The sequence below is a fragment of the Furipterus horrens genome, unplaced genomic scaffold, assembly GCF_987537825.1.
Source record: "Furipterus horrens unplaced genomic scaffold, mFurHor1.1.pri manual_scaffold_1, whole genome shotgun sequence".
NCBI classification, from domain to species: domain Eukaryota; kingdom Metazoa; phylum Chordata; class Mammalia; order Chiroptera; family Furipteridae; genus Furipterus; species Furipterus horrens.
This window is the reverse complement of record NW_028327171.1, coordinates 39,310,386-39,322,749: the sequence shown is the minus strand read 5'-3', so window position 1 is coordinate 39,322,749 and position 12,364 is coordinate 39,310,386. Positions and strand designations below refer to the sequence as shown.

Below are 12,364 nucleotides of genomic sequence, written 5' to 3'. Positions count from 1 at the left end.
TAAATGTTAATCTCATCCAAAAAAACACCTTCGCAAAACATTCAAAATGTTTTACCAACATCTGAGCCTTGTAGTCCAGCCAAGCTGACACATAAAATTAACCATCACAGCTTCCGAACACCCAGTGCAGCCTCCTCCCACTGCCACCATCATCAACCACAAAAGGGTAGTTTCTCTTGACTCTTGGAATTTTCTTACTTTTAGTCTAGAGCCAGCACTAAAACTAGTGGATATTAGGCTTCTTCCACAAAATATGGCCACAGAAAGGCAGAGGGTATGGGGAAAAGAGTAGGGTGGAAGTTCCCCTTAGCACAGCTGAAATACACCCTTGCTTTTGAGAACAATACTAAGAGAAGTAAAAAATAATAATAATTATAAAAAAAATCAAACAGCACAAGTTGCTACATTCCTGCAAAAGAGACTTCTGGTTCAACAATTGCATCTTCTTTTGTAGTTGTGTAGGTCTTGCTACACCTGACACCTGCCTGGGAACCAAACAATTCCTTTTTTTTTTCTTTTTAAGAATAAAATTTTCATATTTTTGAATTAGTCAGCTGGACTCAGTTCAGATGGATCCCGATTTTGTTGGTAACGTCCAAAGCATCATAGTTTGGAGCCAGTCAAACATACGCCTTCTCTCTCCATCAGACCTGATCAGGGTGTTGACCTCAGCCACATCAATGTCATAGAGCTTCTTCACAGCCTGTTTGATCTGGTGCGTGTTGACCTGGACCTCCACAATGAACACAAGTGTATTGTTGTGTTCCATCTTCTTCGTGGCTGACTCCGTAGTCAGAGGGAACTTGATGGCAGAGCTAGCTCTCCTGAAAATATTTAAGCTGCCTTCGCAGCTGCAGTGTCTTAGGCCTCCGGAAGGTGGGCGGTGTGTGGATCTTCTTCTTCTTCTTTTTTTCTTGTGGCTGTGGACGCCTTTTAGCACTGCTTTCTTTGCCTTAGCTTCGGCTTTGGGAGGGGCAGGGGCTTTCTTCTTTGCTTTGGACGCCATCTCATAGAAAGGCCAAACAATTCCTCTTTTTAATTTCTATGATTGTTTCTTTGTCTTACCTCACCTTTTTTGCACTCCTCCTTCCTCCTGGAACTGGGGTTGAGACCTGTGCAGGCAGACCCTGCTAGGAAGGTTAGGTAGCTGAACTTCTAAATGTAGCCAAAACCTTCATCCTTACCTCACTGTCAGTTCTCACATAAGGAAACAGTCCAGACACAGAGGTGCCCTCCTTCTCCAGGTCATGAGTTATTTTCTCACAGTTCTTTTCTATCAAGTTTTACCTTGAAAGAAAGAGGAGCTCAAGAACAAATCTCTGCTGTGCTTACGTGTCTTTTGATGTGCAATAGGGAATATTTGGCCTCCTTGTAAGTAAGGACCCAAGGAGTTTCCATTAACATACAATCATTCTTCTGATGTAATTAAGCATAAATTCAGCTACAGTGGGCTTGGGGGTTCTGCTGACAGTCACCAGTGCATGATATGAAGAACACACCTACAGAATTATCTGCCTGGCACATCTTTTCTAAGAATTGATTTCTTCCCCACCCACACTCTCACAGCTCTTCCTCACCTATGTTTTTGCCACAGGAGCCACTATATGCATACAGGAGGGTCCAGGTCCCTGGTTATTGTTAATTCATCCACACGTTAGCATGGAACTTAAGTTGAGCCACAGTTCTTTGTGGCTATGGCCTTGGGATATAAATACAAGTGGATGTACACCTCTTCTCAAGTGGCTTCACACTTAGATATAAAACTCAGGTGCTTCTGGAAAGCATATATCCCACCAAGGAGAGAAAGCCAGTCAGAAATGAGAGAGAATGAAACCAAGATCCAGTGAGGCACAAGAGATTGAGAAGAATCTTGACAACTTTCTAGTCCCTGGCTTGAAGTAACAATAACCCAGCTGCACCTCTGCTCTTCCTGTGTCGGGTTATCTGATACTTCCTCAAAGTTCATGAAAAACAAAAACAAAACAAAACAAACACCAGTATCCTTCTATTTAATGATCTTCCTTGCATAAGGTAGTTTACGTTGGGTTGCTATCATTTGCAACCAGAAGATCCTAAAAATTCTATAATGTAGCACTCTTCAGTGTGACACTGTGTACTGACAGCAGCGTCACCTGATTGTGGGAGAAATAAGTGAGACGATTAACATAAAGTGCTTTGTCATCTGTAAAACACGATGCGTGGATGCAGAAATTTCTACTTAAATACCAAAAGTTTTGTCATGCTTCAGAATTTTCTTACTTTTTATACCTTTTGTAATATGTTACCACTTTTTGTGACCTTTAGAGTTACCTAACATAAAGTCATTTTTAGATTAATACAACTTTGAATACAAAAGGAATTTATGCTGTATAAGCACAACAATAGCATTTGTAAAGGAGCTGTTGTACATTTCAATCTGTAATACCTGAATGCTTAGGGGGTCTGTGAAGTTGGAGAGACATCCTGGGGCTATTTAAAACATTTTTAAACTGCCAAAGACAATTGTACATGCACCATATGTTGATTTACACAAGTTAATTATAACATCTTATTTCTTTGCTTTGGGCTAGAATTATATCAGTTCAGTCTGGCAACTGACTAGCTCATGTGGCTCAAAAATTCTGATTGGCTATTGATGATATCATAGGTATTCCTGTGATGAAACTGAGTGGTCAAACTGTTATTGGATTGTAATATCCAAACTGAATACTCAGAAAAGAATGTACTTCGAGACAAGTACAGGTTGATAGCCAAAATCAAAGAAATATTGCTTAGACATTTTTATGCTTACATAACTTCATTTGATATAACTATGAATGAGATAAGTTTGATTTTATTTACTAGAAAACATGTTTAAAACAGAGATAAAAGGGGAAAACAAAAAAAGGGCATTCTCTCTAAAAAAAAAAAAGATTGTAACTTCTGAAATATAATATAATATAGTATGGTATTTCCTTAGATATGTTCCCTAGAATACTAATCTGAAGTATTATAATAGTTATTTAAAAAGCTTTATACACACACACACACACACATAAAAAGACCCACTATTTGGGGGCAACTCTGGGTCAAACAAACTTATTTGTTTTGCTGCATGATTGCTCAGAGCCTTTAATATTTCTGCATTTTGTGACTTTCCAAGAAGGCATCTCCCAAACATACCTGACCATAGCACTCTTCATTTTTGGGGCATTTTACATGACAAGTATTCCATTAAACATATGTTAGGAAAAGCTGATTAATAAACTCACATTAAACCATCCCTATGTTTATTACCTGGTTATATAGAGATGTATAAACAGAGCTGGCCCCATGAGTTGGCAGAATATAGGAAATTAGTGTTGCTTCACACACCACTGAAAGATCTGTTCCACCTCCCATCAAATCACCTTCATTTCTATCAGTAAAGTGTCATTTCTTTGGTTCTTAAATAATTGTTGCTATTCCCTATTCAGATGATCCTGAGAACAGAAACAAATTTGGCCAAATTTCCTCAAGCCCTTCCAGAAAAGCACGTCCAATAGCAGAGCAGGATGAACTAAGAACCCTGAGGATCTGACTGAATTTAGCGTAAAGCAGCCAAAAGCTCAACATATGTATCACGTCTCCTGTTGGACTTAGCCATCATACAAATGTTACATCTTACATCATAACGTACCCAAGTCTGCTTTAATATAAAATTTCTAAATTGCTTGGCAGCAAGTAGAATGGAAGCTGTAAGAAGAGGCCCCACATCATAGCCTGCGTCTCTGGGTGGCCCTGAGACACACAGTGCCACCAGGTGAGAAACAAGCCTTGGGGAAGGGGCATTGGTGAGACCTCAAGGAGAAAGGCAGAGAGAGGAGAGACGCTGAGAATGTGGTCAGTGAGTACCAAAGGGATTGGACGAAACCAGAGGACATGTTTGCAATTGTGTGCGGGCTCCTCCAGGAAGCAGAAGCAGGAATAGGGGGGCAGAGCTGGGAAAGCAGTGCTGGAGGAACAGATAAATGAACAGGCAGTCCCCATTCTTCCCCAGGAGGCTCTAATTCCCTTTTCCTGATGATCAGGAAGGCTGCCTCTGTGCCCACAGTGACCCTCCCCCCACTTCCTCTTTCCTTTCCTGCTCCTTAACCTCCTTTTTGTTACCCTCTCCATGTGTTCTCTTTATTTCCTCTTCCACTCTCCTCCCAAGCTGAATGTAAGGTTTATTGGTGTCTCTGTGCTGAGGGGTGGGGGGTGGGGAGTAGGTGGCCCAAGATTACAATTGTGTCCTCTCTTCTTAGAGAAAGAAACAATTTCAGTTCCTTTAATTTCACGCCATGAGATCTAAATGGACATGACTGCAATGGAGGAGGGGGAAACACTCTGCCCCTTTTTTTTTCACTCTGTGTTAACTGGTATTGATGCCAATGTCAAAAGTGGCTTTTGACATCATTGACTTTGAGCAAGTTTCAAGCTTTTGAAATGGAAAAACTTTTTCAAATCACTTCTCAGGGACAAGGGAAAATAGTATTATTTTAGATGTAACCATTATGTTCAATATTCAGGACCCAGGAAGGGTAACAGGAAATAACTTTACTCTCTCTCCCCACTTCCCCTGCAGGCCCGTTCTTTGGGAGGGTGTTCTTTCTCCTTTGGATGCAACTTAGAGTGCCAGCCTTTTGTGGTCTTTCTCAGATTTAACCAAGGGAGTAAAATGTCCTATGCTCACTGTATTCCTACAAACAATTTCAATTCAGTTATTAGTCTGAGCTCCTTCCAAAGTTTATGCTTCTCCCCTTCCCAGTGGGACAGCTTTAGTCTTGGCCCCAGCGGTGCGGAAAGGGTTTTGGGTTGGCTGATCTTTAGACTCCACGTTCTTCTTCTTCCTGTTTTGCCCCAGCTAATTAATGGCGTTTCTGACACCTCCAGGATTACAGGGTCAGGAGGGCTGGAGGTTGAATCAATCACGGGAGACCAATGATTTAATCCATCATCTATGCAATGAAGCCACCGTAAAAACCCCAAAGGATGGAGTTTGGAGCGCCTCCAGAGTGGTGACTGCATCCAAGTGCTAGAAGAGAGGTGCCCCCCAGTTCCACAGGGACGAGCTCCTGCACTGGGGACCTTTCTGAACCTTGCCCTGTGTACCTCTTTATCTGGCTGTTCATCAGGATCGTTTATAATATCCTTCGTAGTAAAGTGGCAAACATTAAAAAATGAGAGTTCAGGAGGAAGAGGGAAGGAAGGCAAAGAGGCAAGAAAAGTTCTATTCAACAGGTGCTATCATGGGTGGCGTGGGTGCTCACGGGGCCTAGCAAGTGTTTGAAGTTGACTCTTTCTCTCAAGGGGTGTTGTTATAAGGAAATTCTCCCACTTCTGTGGACTTTCACTTGCTGTTCCTGTGACAAAGTATGTAAATGTCTTCAGATTGGTTTCTAATGAAGCTTCTCTCAATTCCTGCCTCCAGTTTTTTTTCTACTGAGATCTCATTGATATCCTAGGTGGCTCTCTTAGGTAGAATCTAAGGCAACCCCAAGCTAGCTCTTTGCCTTTCTTAGCCTGCATCTGGTCCACAAGAAGTATGCGCCTTTGACCTTTCGCTCAAAGGGAGTGCAGTTACTTCTTAAGCCACCCACTTGCATGTGGCGCACTCCAGCTAAAGGCTCAGTCTAGATTTCTCAAGGCAGAGTTGGATACAGATTCAGAGTCTCCTCAAACTGAAGGGGTACAAATCAAGTACTCCAGGTGGTCTCCCTGAAGCCTTGTTCACTGATCATGAACAAAAGATACTAACAGCACATTGACAACTGTCTCTAAAGAAATCTTCCGATTTCCATCCATTCTTGCCTCTTCAACTTGAATCCTTTTGTATCCCATAGTGGGTGAAGGGTAAAGTTTGCAAAACTGGTTTTCAACATCTGTTCTCTTGGTTCAGTATGGTGAGTTGATTTCTCCTATAATACGTTTATAACATTCAAACTAAAAGACTATTTAGATGAACTCAGAAAGTTGAAAGCAGGAGTTAAGAAGGTCAAAGGTCAGCCTCCACCTCCAGGAAGTCAGTCAGGCATATACAGAACCTGTGAAAAGTCTGCAGGCCACCACCAACCACTGACAAACATGGGTGTGATCTAGTTCTTCCTGCGTGAAATGAGGAACTTCAGGTCTACACGAATTAAGAAATTTAACTAAAGTGAAACAATTACAGGCAGCAAAATGACAACCAAATCACAGTCCCTCCATGCCTACTGCAACTAGTTATCACACCATCTGGGCTGGCTCCTATGACTCTCAGAGAAATGTAGGAAGCTTGAATAGGCTGAGAAGCTTCTGTGGCTCTACAGTCAACAGTCTGGCCTCAACTGCTGCTCCTCATGTACCCCTTGAGTGATCCTGGGCAAATCTATGTCTTCTCCAAGCCTTGGGTTTCTATCTGTAAAATGACATTGATAATGGTATAATGAACATAATGAGTAATTTATAGGAAAGTACTTTTCAAAACGCTGTGCCTTAGGCAAATGTTAGTTGCCATTATTATTATGAGATTGAGGTAGGGAGGTGATCACAGTTTGTTCAGGATAACCTTAGTCTTAGAATTATTACAAGATTTATTATAAGATCACTAATTTACAATGATGGTGTTTGGTCATAAGAAATTCATAAACTAAACAAGTTCCAGAAGTTTTTTTTCATAACTTTTATGTCACTGTAAGTTTATCTATTATCACCTAAACTATTAAAAAATATATCTATATATTTATATATATATATTTATATATATTTATATATATATATATAAAGAGAGAGAGAGAGAGTAGTAGTACACATGCTATAATAATGTTACAGTGTTAAAGAACAGCAAAGGGTACATACATTTCATCTATATCCAGGAGCTGTAAAAAATCAACCAGATAAAGAGAGATTACAAAGCACTATGGGACAAAGGAACAAGTGTCACCACAGGTCTGGGCAAAACTGTGTCCAGAGCAAGAGGACTTTCACCTCCCAAAACCGTGGAAGAGGAAATGGAATCATTCAATAACAGAGCATGAAGCACCCACTTCAGTACTACACGGTGGTGCCTGATAGTATTTCTAACACCCAGAGCAAAAGTACACACCAGCTCCTCTCCCAATAGCAATCTCTGGACCTAATCAAAGTCAAAGGCACAGAGAATGTCAGGGCAGAACAGGGAGTGTCTTACAGAGGCTCAGAGGGAAGGCTGCTGGCCTCTGATGGTTCCCCAGCAGGAAACCCTGCCCTTTATCCTTGCTTGATGTCTTTGGATTGCAAAAATATGCAGTGCTCTTGTGTGACCTAAGAGCCTTTGAGAAAGAGGGAAAGGGGGTGGGGAGAGGAGCAGTCAATAGGGGAAAATACTTTTATCTTCGTTGTTACCATATGTGAGAGAAGTGAGGGAGATTAAAGGAAAGGGCTTGCCTGGACTTGAAAACTCTAGTAGTTACCACCCAATTCAGCTTTCCTATACGGGATTAAATGGCCAAGCTTATGTTTGTTTTTATTTATGTTTATTAACAGCAAGAAGAGCAAGTTTGGAATTACCCCGCATAAGTAACAGTAGTGATGTAAAAGAGCTATATGTGAGAGACTAATGCGTGGTCCACCATGATGCTATGTGACACAGGTAAACCAAAGGACTTGGTGGTCTAGTGATCTCTCCAGCAGGCAGCCTGGATTCATTTATTTCTGCTACTTAAAGCTGTATTGTTTTGCACATCATCTCAACATAATCATACATGTACATGCTAAATGACTTGTGGTCCCTACTACAATTTAAAAGAACATGTTCAGTGGAGGCACACTGACTAATTTTCATTTACAAAGTCATTTTTCCTTCAGTAACAGGTTAGAGAGGCTCTGAAGACCATCACTATACTAATCTAGTAGTCTACAGGTCGTCATTCCACTCTGAATGGGGCTTGGCCCTGAAGAGACCCTGTGCAATTTATTCAGGACATTTGGGAGACTCTTGAGCATCCAAGCAGACATGACTAGTGGGATTAAATGGGGAATGGGGAGTAATGAACATTCTGCAAAGTGGCCTTAAGAGTAAAATCTTTGTTCAGTTAGCATCCATTTGCCAACTTGGGGGCCAACTCTGATACCCTCTGGATTATCAGGCATACTGAGCCACTACCTCCCTTTTGTAACTATGCGCCCCTCCCCTGGAGAAAAAGGGTCTGAACTATCTATGTTTCCACGGGGAAGAGCCTCATTCCTGGAACATAGCACTGGCTCAATAGACATTGAACTATATATCATCAAACCTTAAAGGTATTTTTATCCAACCATTTCCCCTTCATTTACTTCTTATCTCCCACAGGGACTGGTGCTATACTGGCAGGAACTAGTGAATGAATAGATGAATGAATGGATGTGTTCATAAATGCATATTGTCTGATTATACATAAAAGCATTTGTACAGCTTGTGACTGTGATAGTGTTTTTCTACTAATGTTGTTTGTTTGAACTTGGTGCCATTATTCATATTATGATAAATGCACCTTTATATTTTTAAGGCTCTATGCTATTTATAAAATGCTTTCACATGCATTATCTTACTTAGTCCTCACAGCAGTGCTGTAAAGTAGATATTATTATTCCCCACTTTAGATAAGATAGGTGATTTGTCTAAGGTGATTTGTCTAAGGCCAGAGCTGAACTTGAACCCAAGTTTTGCCACATATACTTAGCAGTCTTTTCTCTGGGTTGAAGGTGAGTAGGCAGGCAAAGGTTATGTCCATTTGTAAACAGAATCTTGTTTCTGAAGATGTACTATCAGGCAGTGTCCAAATAGAGGAAGTGGCCTCTCCACACTCTGACAAGCTCTAGCCCCAGGCACCTGGCTTGCTGCTGTCTACAGCTGCCTTTGAATGCACAGCTGGCCTTATGCAGGTCACCCAACAGGATTTACATTTGATGTAGCTACTTGATACTAAAATAACTAGTAAGAAAAGGGAAAATTCAGAAAATTATTTTGTCTACCCAATGATAAACAACCTTTGGGGTAGATATTTGTCTTCGAGTTGAGTTGCTATATTCATGGAGATACCACAATTATTTCCACGCCAGTTAAATGTCAGCCCATAACAAGGAAGCCAGCAGGCTTGAACAGCAGGAGATAGTATTTAAAAAAAAAGAACAAAAACAAAATACTAGACCTCAAGATGTGGCCTGCTTCCTAAGGCCTCTTGCGCTCTTTTCTGTGCTAATGACCTGGGTTGCTGGCTTTGTTGCTATAGACACACTTAATATCCCAAAGCTACAGGGCCTGGGAAATCATTTAGTGCAGTAGTTTTCAAACTTAAAAAAAAAATGGTACTGAACACTTAATTTAAATGAAATCTAAGAAATATATAAGCTCAAAGAGCAAAGCAAATCCAAGCAGATTTGCTTTGGTTGAAGAGTGGATTGTGATGAGCCTCCCTCACAGGCCTCTAAAAGCAGAGTAACCATTGTTTTACATGTGAGCAAGTGGGCCCAGACAGCACAATGCTGAAGGTAAAGCGTTGGGAAATCCCATTCTATGTTCCTCATCTTAGTTTAACTTCCATTTCTGTCTGGATGCCAGTCTCCCCCTATATTCCAACTTAAATCCAGCCGCTTATGCTTGCTTACTGCACACAAAGCCACCCTGGGTTCTAACTTTGCCACCACTGCTTAGGGAGCATCGTGTTTCCCAATGTACCTGGTCAGAGTCAACAGGAGCCCTTGTTGAGAATGCAGATTCTTAGATCCCCTTCTTTGTCAGATTCTGATTCAATTGGCTTGGGATGAAACCCAGGTGATTCTTTTTATCATTGAGTTTGAGAAACACTTTTTGGATGAAATGGGCCAAGGACATGCTCTCACAGGGAAAGCAAAGAGTGTGCCTAAGTGGGCCATTCATCACCTGTGAGCCAGTGCCGCTCTATGCATTGTCAGGGAAGCTTTCTCTCTTCTCCATAATGAAAGAATGTAAGTTCTCAGGCATAACGAAATATTTTCAGCTGAAACATACTATTTCCATTCACTGTTGTGACCACAGCTCTTTGAAGGTGTGCTGCTCATAAGGTCACACGTGATTTACTTAAGTAGGAAGGCAGACTTCATGACATGATCATTGCTCCCTCGCTGACCACAACCTCCTGACCATCCACTGCTACTCAGGCACTCCCATGCCACTTGTTCTTTGCACACTGGATATACTCCAGGTCCCTGTCTCTGTCCCAGATCACACGTGTGCTTCATCCAACATGCTGTTCTTTCCAATGCAGCCCAGGCTCCAGGAGAAGCTGTATCTAGACTTGCCACTATGTCTTCATTAGCAATGTGTGAAACCCAGTTGTCTGACTCCTTGGGACCACAGCCCTCAAGTCTGCTGGTACCATCTTGTCTTTTGTCATTTACCCTTACCCTCCTCACTTATAGCTACGATTTCCCCCTGCCCCACTTTGTATTAGGAAAACTAAGCATTTAAATATTTATCTTTCAAAATCTGGAACTTGTTTCATTTTCTTTCTGGAAAGCATGTGGCTATAACCTGTCTCTCCTCTGAACGTGATTCCAAATCTCTCTGCCTTGCTCTCTGTTGGCTTTTCTGCTGATCCTAGAACTAAAGGACATTCTTTTCCTTTGGAACAATGTTGCACCATTGGTGGTGCTGGCCTCAAAGGATGGGGTCACAGAGAACACAGGACTTCCTAGTGTCACATCATCCCGAATTCCGAAGACTATTATGTGAACATACTATAATGAAGATCAGGGGAAACATCTACAACTGGGTGCTGAAATTTCCAGAGTCCAAGAAAAGAAGATTTTTAAACCCATGATAGGGGTTTTCTATAGATAAACTCTGATTACTAGCTTTGCTTCTGTCTCTTGAGGTCTTCAGACAGAGCCCTCTCCACAATCTTTCCCTGAATAGATAGGTACACACTACTCCATAGATTAATTATATTTACCCTAGAATTTGTCCCAACCACACCTACATTGCTCACATACACACACACACACACACTCACACCAGGATGATCCATAGCATAAATAATCCATACCAGCACTGAGAATATAGCCCACACTGAGGAGCAGGGGATAAGAGGGCAGTTTGTGGCAGGCTCCAGGACTCCATGCCCCATCCATTCCGGGGTCACTCCTCAAATATAAGGTGAAGCTATACCTCTTCATTCTCTACCTTTATTCCTTCTTATTCCTGGGCCACTTTTTAAACACATACACATGCATGCACATATACACACATCCAAGAAGAAATAAAAATTCACTGCAAATTTTTCAACCCAAGAGAAAATAGCCTTCTATACAATTGTACAGAGGAATTATAGATCTCTTTAGCTCAACCTCCCTGCTGCAGGCTGAGTGCTTTGCTCCTATAGCATTTTAGCAGCCTAATGAATGGGATTAAAACCAGTCCTGTGCCTTTTCTATTGGGTTACAATTTTCTCCTCTTCCAAATACTAGAGGTGGGTGGAGCCTATGAGACCTGTTGCTAGTTATCTTTCAACACCCACCCTGACTTTCCATAAAAATAGGTTTTAGCTGGCACATGGATACTTAGGTAAAGACTGCTACCTTATCTAGCCATTCCTACAGCTAGAAAAGCCATGTGACCACTGCTTCTGGCCAATGGAATGTGAGAAGGTGGTATGTGCGTTTTTTGTTTTTAGTTTTGCCCTTTAAAAGATTGAGTGTATGCTCCTGGCCCTTTAATTCCTTCCTGCTGATTAATGGACAGCTAGAACCAAAGCAGACACCTTAAACCCAGAAGTCAACCTACCTCTAGATTTCTACAGAGAAGGAAATAGCATCTGCTTTGTTTCAGCCAATCTCTTTTGGGTACTGTCAGACCCAGTGGCCATACTCATGAGGGCCAAATTCCTTGAAGGAGACATCACCAGAGAGAGGCAGAGCTGGTCCTTGGATCCATCCTCTACTGTACTAACGATGTCTTTGTCCAAACATGCATACTTTACAACAGAGTAGAGATATCATATTATAAATATGACATTTTTTCCATGTCATTTTGTTGTTTCCTTGTGTAGGATAATTTCTAATTTTACTTAAGTTAACATATACTGTCCAATGATCATCAATGTCTATTTCAATAGCAGCCTTCACTTCCACCAGAAACTTAATAGTTAACACACTTTCTAGAATCACTGATTTCTTTCTCTTTACTATATTCAGCAGGGAATTTATAGTCATGAAACTTAGAGGCAGAAAACTTATAACCAATAAGGATAAAAGAGGCCTTACAAGTATAGGAAATGTAGGGTTGAAATAATGAAATCTAATTCCTGTTGACTCAATCCTTCTCCAAAAGTCCTGTTAAGACCTATGTGGACAAATGAATTGACCTTATCATTGCCAACGAAAACACTGG

At 41.2% G+C, this 12,364-nt stretch overlaps 1 pseudogene; it reads right to left on the bottom strand.

Moving 5' to 3' along the window:
• Positions 1-565: 565 nt before the first annotated feature.
• LOC150020906 (large ribosomal subunit protein uL23 pseudogene) lies at positions 566-1,006 on the bottom strand (annotated as a pseudogene).
• Between the last annotated feature and the right edge of the window lie 11,358 nt (positions 1,007-12,364).